The 12,584-nt window shown below is 40.5% G+C and overlaps 1 long non-coding RNA gene across 2 annotated transcripts; it reads right to left on the reverse strand.

Moving 5' to 3' along the window:
* Nucleotides 1-544: 544 nt before the first annotated feature.
* LOC103884214 lies at nucleotides 545-6,996 on the reverse strand. Of its 2 annotated transcripts, XR_646728.4 has the most exons (3): nucleotides 5,381-6,996; nucleotides 4,354-4,448; nucleotides 545-1,031 (listed from the first exon to the last, which is right to left on the reverse strand). It is a non-coding gene; the product is annotated as an uncharacterized LOC103884214 (long non-coding RNA). The 2 variants fall into 2 exon arrangements; XR_002521931.2 differs by having other exon boundaries at nucleotides 4,354-6,996.
* Nucleotides 6,997-12,584: the final 5,588 nt, after the last annotated feature.

Raw genomic sequence — 12,584 nt, forward strand, 5'->3', positions numbered from 1 at the left:
AGGAGAATCACTTGAACCTAGGAGGCAGAGGTTGCAGTGAGCTGATATCAGGCCACTGCACTGCAGCCTGGGCAAAAGAGAGAGACTTGATCTAAAACAAAAACAAACACAAACAAACAAACATAAAAATAAGTAAATGAAAGATAAATCGGATTACATCATTCTTCAGTCCAAGGGTGTCCCAGCTCATTCAGAATAAAAGCCAAATTCTTTAAAATAATCTGCAAGTCCCTACGCGAACTGTCCCCATGACCTCTCTGCCCTTCTCTGTGTTCTCCCTCACTCTTCTCCAGCCACACTGGTCCCTTGCTGTTTTATACACTCATCAAGCATGCGGTTGCCTTTTGGTTTAACACATGCTCCTCCTTTCTCCAGAACTGTTGTTCTCTCTCAATTTCCATGGCTGCTCCTTCACCTCCTTCAAGTCTTTACTAAAATATCACCCATGCCTTCCCTGACTGAGCACCTTTTTCAGAGGCACACCTTTCCCTGTCCCAGCACTGATTAGCATCATTCTCCGCTTTGTTTTTATTCATAGACTTGGTCATCATTAAGCACATTTTATTTTTGTTTATTTTCTGTCTCTTTCCTCCTGGCTACTCAGTCCTATAAAGAAGGAATGTTTTCTTCTTCTTCTGTTCTTTACTCCATCTTTAGCACCTAGAATAAGCCTTGAATTGAATTGTTGTTTCAAGCCACACTGAGGCGAGAGGAGAAAGCAGTTATGGGAACGCAGAGAGAGTTGAAACTGTAGGAAAATGCTGCCCACAGGAGCTGCTGCAATCCAAGAGGAGCACCTTGGCTGTGGCCAAACTCCCATGAGGCAGACAGGGAACCCTAGGAACCAGTAGCTCCCGGCTCTTCTTCCTTTGATCTCCCATTCCTTGCTGCTATATCCCATTGACCAATTCCAACAGGAAGCCAGAGCATAAGAGCCCATTTGAGGCAGTCCACACTAGGCAGTCTCTCAGGATACCTTTCAGAGTGGACAAAGGTAGAGAGTGAACGTGGAGAGGCAGACAGAATGTACCCTGAAAAATCAGAAAATAAACAGCGAATTAGAAAGAGATGCAATGCCTTCATTTTAATTATAGAAATCACTGGATTGTCTTCAACTGAATGAATTTGTGGTACCTCTGTAATGAATGAAGGGGACTTGGGGAGGAGACATTGAACCAGAAGTGTATTTTGTTCTGCTTTTGTTTACCTACCATAAGTTACTTTATTGAACAAGAATGACATTAGAGAGTATGCATTTGACTTAGAATATCTGTCCCAAAAGGGATTTTGGATGGCTTGCTTAAATGCACACAATGCAATAAATAGAAACATAAATTGCATTGAAGCACATTTTACTTGAATACAGAAATGCTGGGAAGGGCAAAATTCTTTACTAATGTTTTCCCAGACTATTCTAATGAGCAAAGATTGTGTTAATGTTGGATTTTGGCTTTACCCTATTTCCAAACAACATCAGCCCGCTGAACAGGAATTTCACAACTCCTGAGCATTTTTATTGTGCTCACAATTGCCTGGGACATCAAAGCCCTGGGGCCCTGGTCTGCAACTGCCTGAGGCCATCTGTGCGTTTGGCTCACAGCTGAGCCTCTCATGACCCTGTTTACTTTCAGCTTAGATATGCCGGGTTCCATTTGATGATAGTTTGATATCAAACATAAACCAAGTCCTAAACCTAAATTAAATGTGTAGATTAAACTAAGACTCAACATTTCTTCAGTGTCACATTTCCCTTACTAAACAATCTGATAATCATTTACTCAAGTTTATAGATTTCAAGCTAAAGGTTGTAGAAATATCTAAACATCATTCTACAGTTAAGTAAGCAGCAAGTCCTATTGCATTAGTCACTAGATCAAATGTGAAAAGGTCTCCAGGAGAGGAGAATGTTTGAAATGTTTTGAGACTCAGCCCCACCACTTTCTAACTGGTGAATCTGGCTAAATTATAAGCTTTTCTGGGCTTGATCTCTCATCTGCAGAATGGGAATAGTAACACTAGCACTTAGTTTACTGTGCTGTTATATGAGGATTAAATGAGTGAACATTTGAAATGCTTAGAATAGTGGCTGGCACAGAGTAAGCACCCTGTGAGTGTTGACTAAAATACATTACTATATTTTCAACTTTCACTTTACAACATTTTCTCACTGATTCTGCTAAAAAAAATTAAGAGGTTACTAGTAGCTTTTGAGAAAAGTATAGTCTGTTATATAAGGATATTTATGTGATATATAAGATTGCATTGCTTTCACAAAATTGATTTTTAAATCTAACTGGTAAAATAAATAAATTAGGAGAAATAGTAGGCACAATAATGCTTTCCCACAACCCACAAAAGATGTTCATTCCCTTATGCTTGAGACCTGTGCATATGTTTGTTGTTTGTTCTTACAGAAACAGGGTGATCTGGTTTGGCTGTGTCCCCACCAAAATCTCATCTTTAATTTTAATTCCCATAATTCCCACGTGTGATGGGAGACACCCAGTGGGATGTAATTGAACCACTGAGGCAGGTCTTTCCCATACTGTTCTCATGATAGTCAATAAGTCTCCCAAGACATGATGGTTTTGTAAAGACTCGTTCCCCTGCACACGTGCTCTTGCCTGCCATCATGTAAGACGTGCCTTTGCTCCTCCTTTGCCTTCTGCCATGATTGTGAGGCCTCCCCAGCCATGTGGAACTGTGAGTCCATTAAACCTCCTTCCTTTATAAATTACCCAGTCTTGAGTATGTCCTTACAGCAGTGTGATATCAGACTGATACACAGGGCCTTGGAAGATGTGAATGTTGGGATCTCCAGATGGGAAGATAATCCTGGATTATCCTGGTAGGCCAAATATAATCCTTAAAAGAGAACAACCTTTCCCAGCTATGGCCAGAGGGAGACTGACTATAGAAGCACAGTGGGCGAGATGCAACATTGCCAGCTTTGAGGACACAGAAAGGGTCCATGAGCCAATGAATATGGGTGGAGTCTAGAAGCTGAAAAGGGCAAGTCAACAAATTCTTCCCTGGGTCCTCCAGACAGCTTAAGTTTAGGTCAATGAAACCAGATCTTGACCCATAACTGACGCATACCTGTATGATCATAAATCATAAATGCATGTTGCTTTAAGCCACTAAGTTTGTGATAATTTATGATAGCAGCAAAGAGAAAAGTAATACAGGAGATAACAACTGGCTCATGAAAGTATTCTCACTTTAAATAATGTTTTCAATAGCATTTGTATATCTATATTAATTTGCTTTTATTGGGAGGTGTCTGTGAGTAATTTTTTTCATAATGGGTTTGCCCTGTTTACATTTCACCTATCCTTCAAAACTAAGAAATTGATATACCAGGAAATAGTGAAGAGGCAATGTGATTTAGAGTCAGAGATACCCGGGCTTAGAGTTGCCAGATTAACCAAATAATATTTTTAAAGTATGAATATATTCCGTGCAATAATTGCAACATACATATAGTTAAACAACAACAGCCGAAAGAGCATGCATTATTTATCAGAAACTGAAATTTAACCAAATGTCTTGTATTTCACCTGCCAGTGCTACCTGGATGAGAATCATGTATGTCATAAATATAAATGAACCCTTAGGCCAGTGAGTCCCAAACTGGGCTGGATATTGGAATGTCCTGTTAGAGCCTTTATAAATCCCAATGCCCAGCTGGTGATTTAATTAAGTAAATCATTATCTCTGAGGGGAGGACAGAGGAATGAGCATGTTTCAAGTTTCTTAGGTAATTCTCAATGTGCAGGTAATAACTCACACAATGGTTCTGTGACTATATCGTATATGGGAATTACCCAGGGAGCTTATGAATATGTGAGTTCCTGGTTTTATCTTAAAAGATTCTGATTCAGTAGGATGGGAGGAAGGGGGATTCAAGAGCTTCCGTTAACCAGCATCTCAGGTGATTTTGATGAACTATCAGTGACTCACACTTCAAGAAACTTAAAACGTCTTGGAACGTGTGGCAACTATTTTAAGTACAAGGAAACTCACTGCACAGGTTTTATGAGGATCATTTCACTTAGGTGTACACACTGTAGAAATTTACTTTACACGAATTGCTAAAAATATAATTGTTGGATTCCTTTTCTTTTTCCTTAAGTTCTTCAATTGCCTTAAAGCTTTTCTTAGTTTCTTTAGCTCTGTTGAACCCCACCTCTCTCCCCTATCTTCCTGTAGGATCAGGAGTTTATGCCACGTAGCTGAATCCAAGTTAAACTCATCTTAAGTTATTCTCTCTGATTTCAGGGTGGTTGATCTTGCCTTCCCCATGTGTCTACACTTTTCTATTCATTGGTTGAGGAAACAAGGATCACCTACTTGGTTTTACTGTTTAATCCATCGAATGATCCTGAAAGCTTGATGCTTTTGTCTCTATTGTCTGACACAATGCCATGTCTTCATATGATTTCCATCTGGAATTTAAAACTCAGAGAAAATTGTCACAGCAAAGGCAGACACACACAACTCGGTGTCTTTCTGTCTTCGGGACCAATATGCTTTCCATAAAGTACCCCACCTCTCCTGAAACTAAGCCAGGGGCTGATCTCATTTTTCAAACCTTTTCTGTTACTACCCCCTACCAAGCCCAGTTCCACTCCCCCATGAGGTTCAGTGCACAGCAGTCATTTGGCAGTACATTCCCATGGACTGAATGACCCATGCATTATGGGAAACACACTAAGCTCGGAAGAAAGGCTTTTTCCTCCTTTTCCTTAATTCTTGGCGCCTGCACTTTCACAATTCCTGCTTGGAAGGACATGAGTCCAAGAAGGCTGGCATCTGTCCTTCTATGCCGGGGCCACCTGGGGCTTGCCTGAATGGCCCAGGCCCACTGGGTTTGAGAGTCAGGAAATTACTGCCTACGGGGTCAACTAGGCCCTTCATAGAAAAAATAGCTGACATTGTTCTGACCATGGGGAATAATATCTACAAATAGCCTAATGTTGTTTGAAGGAACAATAGCAGCACAAATTACTGCTTCCCCCTGGCCCCCACCCCACGAAACAGATAGGGCTTCACTTGTTACAAGCAACAAACTCGAGTGTTTCAGTTGATATAAGGAACATTTAACAAGTAGAACACCCTGGATTCTATGTGTGTTTTCCATTTCCCCAAGTTCTCTGACTGATACGTTTTATATATGGGCAAGAGCAGAGATTTTGGTATTGGAAGGAACTGTGTTCGAATCCCAGCTCTATCACTTAATAGATGCAAGCCTGTGAAAATGTATTGTAAACATTTTCGAGTTTCTATAATCAGGAGGCACTCTAGTGGCGGTATTGCTTTGTCTTTACTCTGTACCTAGAAGTTGTGTGATTCTAAGAAAAGTATTTCTATCACTCACTCTGAGGGAGTTCCAGGGTCCTTCTCAGGACTCTGCCAGAGACAGCCTTCAGCTGAACAAATGACCACAGGTATCAGAGACAGAAGGACAACTGTGGTGCAAGCTGAGGTTTGTTGGCACAGGCACTCGAGATAGCAGAAACATGAGTTAGTCAGTCTTCCTCTCCATCTGACGTAGCCTGCATGTCACCAGGACACATCCCTGAAAGGAGAAGGGTATGCAATACACTGACTTGTAGTGAATAGGAAGCGGGAGCCTGCCTCAGGGTCTAGACTCAGAGGATACAGATCTTGGGACACAGAAACTCAAGGAGGCCACCTTGGCCAATTACAATTTAAAGTCAAAGTTGAGGTGTTGTCTATCCTTTAGCCAAGAGATTATCTTCTCTGTGTCCCTCAATTTTATTATTTTGAATAAATAGCATTTACCTCTGCAGATGACACTTATGAAGTTTGTGACATTTTCTTATAATCATTAACGTTTCTTCCAAATCTTTCTGCTATAGAAATTTCATGGGCTGACTGTGAAAAGAGGCAGAATATCCTGCCAAGGTGTAACCTGTGTTGATAATATGTCAGGCTAGCCCCAGTTTTCTCATCTGTAGAATGATAATGAAATTATAATATTCATGGCAAGTACTAAATGAGACTGGTTGTAGAAAAGTGCTTTGTAAATTATAAAGAACATAGAACGATAGTTGTTTCTTTTTTCTTTTTGTTGTTTTATTTTGTTGCATTTTCTTTTTCCCCAGTCTTCTGTCCTAATTCCCACAGGGCAGACAGTGTGTCAAAGATGGTAGTGGCTGCAGCTTTCAGAAACACACTATCTGTGAAAGTCCACTGGGGCAGCCAGGGGGAGCTACTTGCAATTAGCCTTAGGAAGCAAGTCCCAACCAGCCGATCTAACGTTACTCATCAGGTAACTCTCAGCAAGCAGGAAATTTAGAGGTGGTTTGGCAACAGGATCAAGACAGAGTCGGCAACCGAGTTTCTATTGCTTCAGCAAACACAGGTTGTATAATGTTTCAAAAGGCCAGTTGGTACATTGTCAGAATTTGTTTAATAATACACTTTACGATATGTATTTTTTCCAGTGTGCGTCAGGCAGCATGCTAGGCATTTGGAGTATAGGGGTAGGCAAGACTGAAACCATCGTTTCCCTAACACAACTAGCAGAGAATTAAAAAATTCAAAAAACCTACAAAAAGGTAAGACGAAAGTTTATTGTGGGCGTATATTATTGTCCTGGGATTTTTTTCTTGCAACCTTACCATTCCATGAATTTTGAATGGATATGATCTCTCTCTCATCTCCAGCATTTACAGATGTACAGCAGGAACCAGAATATGTCAGGTTTACATAGGTGTATATTGCTTTTCTCCTGAATCAATTGATATTCCTTTGGGATGAGGAGCTAGGGAGACAAGAAACACCTAGGACTTCCAGCTTCTCCCTTTCCTTGTTCAATTAGGAGCCTGGTCAATAATGGATCTCAATACACAGAGGGAAGCAGAAGGATAAAGGAAGCTTACATTATGGCTCAGCGCAGTGGCTCACACCTGTAATCCCACCACTTTGGGAGGCCAAGGCGAGCGGATCATGAATTCAAGAGATTGAGACCATCCTGGCCAACATGGTGAAACAAGGTCTCTACTAAAAATACAAAAATTAGCTGGGTGTGGTGACACGTGCCTGTAGTCCTAGCTACTTGGGAGGCTGAGGCATGAAAATCTCTTGAACCCAGGAGGCAGAGGTTGCAGTGAACCAAGATCGCACCACTGCACTCCAGCCTGGCAACAGAGCGAGACTCTGTCTCAGAAAAAAAAGCAAAGCTTACATTATCATTTGAGCTGGATCCAGCAATACCTGAAGCCAGGAGAACCCTAGGACCTGCCTCCTAAAGTAGTGATCATTGGGTGTTTTGTCTTTTGCTACACACACACACACACACACACACACACACGAGTCTTAACTGACCATGCAATTTTTTTTGGAAATACGGTATGCCTGCCCCAGAAACTGGGCCTCCAGCTCTACCAGATGGCTAACTGGAAGAGACCCTGGAAGGAGCCTTCAGTGTCCTGCCAGCGCAGAAATAAACCATCTGTGCTCCTCACCTGGCTCAGGCCAGGTAACAGGCAACCTGGGCTGGAGAACCAATGACCAGCCTCAGCAGAGCTGGTGAATCAATCCTAAGCTTCTTGGTGTATACAGATGGCCCTTCATGTGAAGCTGGTCATGGAGGGCTCCAAAGGGCTTTCCCGTGTCAGCACCTAACTGTCCCAAAGCAGCTACCCCTCAACTTCCCCATCCTTAACAGAAATACCTAGCAGAGGAAGTAGCATGCCACACTATTCCCATTGCCTTTACCCCCAGCAAGCATCACTGCTTCCTGCAGTTAAACAGTCTACCACCCACATCATGTAATGCTGGTTAAAGCTCTTAGCACAATACCTGTGATACCACAAGCAAGTAATGAAGGTCAACTATTCCTATTAAATGACCATTATGTGAAACAACTAAAAAAGTCTAAAAGCAGTATGTGAAAGTAAATACTGAGTGCAAAGAAATAAATTAATTCAGCTAATGTTTACTAAGAGCCTGTGCATGCCAGGCCCGGTTCTAGGCACTGGTGAAATAGTTGTAGACACGATTATATAAGGTTTCATATAAAGGGAAATTACAAATAAGCCCCCCAAACAGCATCCTTGTACTTACAGATTTTATGTCCTGCTGGGGGAAAAAAAAGACAAGTGAAAGTCAATAAATAAACATACCACGTAATTTCAGATGGAATGGAGTACTACAAGGAAATATAAACCAGAGGAAAATGATGGAGTAATAGGAGGTCACGTTGGGGAAATGCGTTTTAGAAGTCGCTGTCAAAGTAGGTCTCTGAAAGTGTGGAATCTCAGAATGAGGCCAGGGAGTGAACTCTATAGAGGTTGGGATCATGAAAATTCACAGAACCAGGAGAGAATGCAAAGATTCTGGTACTGGAATAGTCTTGAAGTATTAGAGGGACAATAGGAGGCCAGCATGGCTGAAGAACATTGAGAGAAAAAAAAGTCAAACAAGTGAGATTGTAAGCAAGCAAGGGCCTGAGCACATGGGTCTGCTGAAAACAGTAAAGTCTTTGAATGTTTTTTCTAAAGGAAATGAAAAACCATTAGAGAGTTTACACAAAGGAGTGATATGATACGATTTACATTTGCTAAAGATCATTATTTAGTTTGCTTGGGCTGCCATAATAAAATGTCACAAACAGCGTGACTTAAGCAGCAGAAGTTTACTTTCTCACAGTTAGGGAGGCTGGAAGTCTGAGATCATGGTGTCTCTAGGGTTGAAGGCCTCTCCTTGGCTTGTAGATGGCTCCCTTCTCCCTGTGTCTTCATGTCGTCTTTCCTCTGTCCACACAGCACGTGTCTGCATCCAAATTTTCTCTTCTTATAAGGACACCAACTATGTTGTAAGGGCTCATGTTAAAGACCTATTTGAACTTACTGTCTGTTCAATAGCTGTATCTCCAAATACAGTTGTGCATTGTGAGGTACTGGGAATTACAACTTCAGCATATAAATTTTAGGGGTCACAATTCATTCAGCCATAACAATTACTCTGGCCACTCTGGGGAGGATAACTGCCTGAAGGAGGCAGTGGTGAGGAGCAAAAACAAGGTCAGTTGAGAGGCTATTTCAACAGTCTAGGTGAGAGATAATAAAAGCTTGGACTCCGGTGTTGTTACTAAAGAGGTGGTGAAAAGTGATCAGATTATGGGTATATTTGAAGTTTCAACTGACACAACTTGAAAGTAGGTTGATAGTATAGTACCAGGAAAAAGTAATTGAGTGAGTCATGTTGATATTTATCAAGATGTGGAAGATTAGAGGAGGAGAAAGTTGGAAACACAAGGATCAAGAACGGCATTTTGGACATTGTAATGTTGACATGCCCATTAGAGGTCAAGAAAGATATTGAACATGGAGCACTACCGAAAGGTCAGAGTCCTAGTCACTGACACATAGTTGGTCTGTGAAGCCATGGGCTTGGATAAGATCTCTAAGGTAGGTAGTCTAGATCAAGCGTGTCCAACCCACAGTCCATGGATCACATGCAGCCCAGGATGCCTTTGAATGCAGCCCAACACAAATTTGTAAACTTTCTTAAAACATTATGAGATTTATTTGTGATTTTTTTTTAGCTCATCAGCTATCTGTAGTGTTAGCATATTTTACATGTGATCCATGACAATTTTTCTTCTTCCACTGTGGCCCAGGGAAGTCAAACAATTGGACATCCCTGGTCTAGATGGAAAGAATGGCTGGCCACAGAGCCCTGTAGATACTAGCGTTTCAAGGAAGAAAAGAGGAATAGAACCAATCAAAAAAGACTGAGACATAGCTCCTGAAGGGGGAGAAGCAAGAGAGCATAGGACTCATGCAGCCAAGTGACGAATATTTTGAAGAAAGACTGATCATGCTATATGCTGCTGAGAGACTACAGAGACACTGACTCTAAAGGAGCTGAAGAATTGGCCCTTGCATTTGGCAAGACGAAGATTGTTAATGACCTTTACAAAGGACATCAGTGTTTGTCAGATAAAGAGAGATCAAAAAGTGAGAAAATGAATTCAGCAAATAAATGTGTTGAAGACCTTTGCTATAACACAAAGCAAAGAAATAGAACAGTGTTGGGAGGAAGTTTTGTCAAAGAGAGTTTGGGAGTATTTTACTTCTTAAGGTGGGAGATATTAGAATAGGTTATTATTTTAGCAAAAAAAAAAAAAAAGAATAATTCAGATGAAATAAGGCAGGAGACAATTTCAGGAAAAAAAGAATTATGAAAAGAAAAAAAGAAAAAAACCTTAAATAGCAAAAGCAAATGGAACCCAGTATACACGTGACAGGTTTGGCCTTGATAAGATCAGGAGCAGTTTATAGTAGGAAAATGTAGATGACTTCATGTGAGCCGAATCTTACTCTAGTGTCTGAATCTATGTGGACCCCTGTATATGTCCTTTTCATCTCATTATCCAAGTTTAAGTAGAATGTCCTGAATTTCCTAACTCTGTCCACAGAACTCACAACAAATAGCTAGAATTAGAAACTTTCTTTTTTTTTTTTTTTTTTTTTGAGATGGAGTCTCACTCTGTTCCCCAGGCTGCAGTGCAGTGGCAGCTATCTCAGCTTACTACAACCTTAAACTTTCATGAAACCCAAGAATAAGTACTTAGGAAGTCATTGACCTTGCTTGGCTCTACAAAGTTTTCCATCGGTTCTCTATTCCTTGCCTGTATACTTTATTTTAGCTAGTAGACTTCCTGGTATGCTTTGGACTCATTGAAAAACTGTAGTGCAAGTTAATCAGTGCCAGCCTCCTGGTTAAGAACTGGACTGTGCTATCAAAGGTCAGATGAGAAGCAAAGCGAAATGACTGCCTGGGACTAAGTATAGAAAATCCCCTGAATGAAAAGAGGAACAAGAAGAAGAACATGAGAAACAGGTTTTAATGAGTGCTCTTCCTTGAAACCCAGTTCTTAGGAAGTTAGCTTCACAATTATTAAGTATAATATTTTCTTCTGAAAAGAGCTCCTGGCTTAAGAGAGAAAGGCCAGGGTATGAATAGCAACTCCACCCCATGATCTGTGTGTCAAGTATTTAACTCATCTAAGATTCCTTCTCTCCATGGGTAAAATGCTACTAACAAGCATCCCTCAAGAGGAGGAGTTTGGAGGTTAAAAACGTCTATAAGTAGAAGTCTTGGCAGGTGCTCAATTAGGGTCTATTTCCTTTAAATGTATCTTCCTTGTTTAGGTTAATTAAGTGTATTGACCCATTACCAAATGGCCTAATAAACTAAATTTTGGCAGGCACTTAATGAATTTCAGGTAGTTTCAAGATATTATGTGTGATACATTAATCACAAAATTTCCCCGTTCTCCAGGAGTTCATTATATTCCAAGTGATAGGGTGACAAGTAGAGAATTACTACATTAGTTTACAATCATGCAGCCATTGCCATCATCCCTAGCATTTACTTGGATGGCAGAAGGTTGAGATTTTGAGAGCGATCTGTGGCAATAGACTAGAGGAATCTGTATTATTTCTGTAATCAATGAATTTCCATGCAGGATTTTTTGTGGGAAACTCCCTATTAAGGTGCTATGATAACATATATGAGATGGAGTCCCTCCCCCCTTATAGGAATAATGTAATTCAGAATCTCAATCAAATATACAGTCATTAAGTCATTCAGCACTCTTCTGGGTGTCTGAGTACAGCAGTATGTGATAGTATCTACTGCTGCACTCAAACGCCCACTACTTCAAATAAAATTATTTAAGGCCTTTTGCAGATGGATCTTATGTGCAAATGGGAAATATAAATTTTATAAATAACTAAATATATACAATTCATATATATATTTGAATATATACTCGAAAACATAGCAAGAACAACAGAGATGAACTTCAGACAGGTTGTGTGTGATGCCAAAATCCATAGACTTTCCACTATACTAGGGGTTGGCAAACTATTGTCTGTAGGCCATATCCATCCTAGGTCTTGTTTCTATGCATAAAATTTATTGGAACACAATCCTGCCCATCTTTTTGGAGGTTATCTATGGTTGCTTTCCAACTGCAACAACAAACTTGAGAGAAGTCGTAATACCCACAAAGCCAAAAGTGTTGACTATGTGGCCTTTTACAGAAGAAGGCTCCTGGCTCTTATGTTATACTATGCTGGGTACAACATAAACAGAGCCGTACAACCAACCACATCAGTTAGGCCAGTTATGGCCATAAGCAACCAACAGCCCAACTAAAAAGTGGGGGAGATTACATACGTCTCAAAAGACAAGGAGTTGGCAGTAGAACAGTCTCATGGTAATTATAAAAGCCAATTGCCATCACCAGTAGCATAGATTATTCTCTTCCATTCTTACATCTTTGGTCCCCATTTTCTCAGGATAGCTGTCCCAATGCCAGATGTTACATGAAATGACAATGTCCAGAGGGGAAAAAAAACAAGCAACCATACCTTGTGTCCTATTTTAAGAATGAAACAAACCTTCCCACACCCTCCAGGTAGAGATCACTCTTTGTTGTTTCTTTGATCAAAATTGTGTCACATACTCTGTTTTCTTTGTTTCTTTTTTTTCTTTTTTTTTTTTTGACAGTCTTGCTCTGTTGCCCAGGCTGGAGT

Source organism: Papio anubis, chromosome 3 (assembly GCF_008728515.1).
Source record: "Papio anubis isolate 15944 chromosome 3, Panubis1.0, whole genome shotgun sequence".
NCBI classification, from domain to species: Eukaryota; Metazoa; Chordata; class Mammalia; order Primates; family Cercopithecidae; genus Papio; species Papio anubis.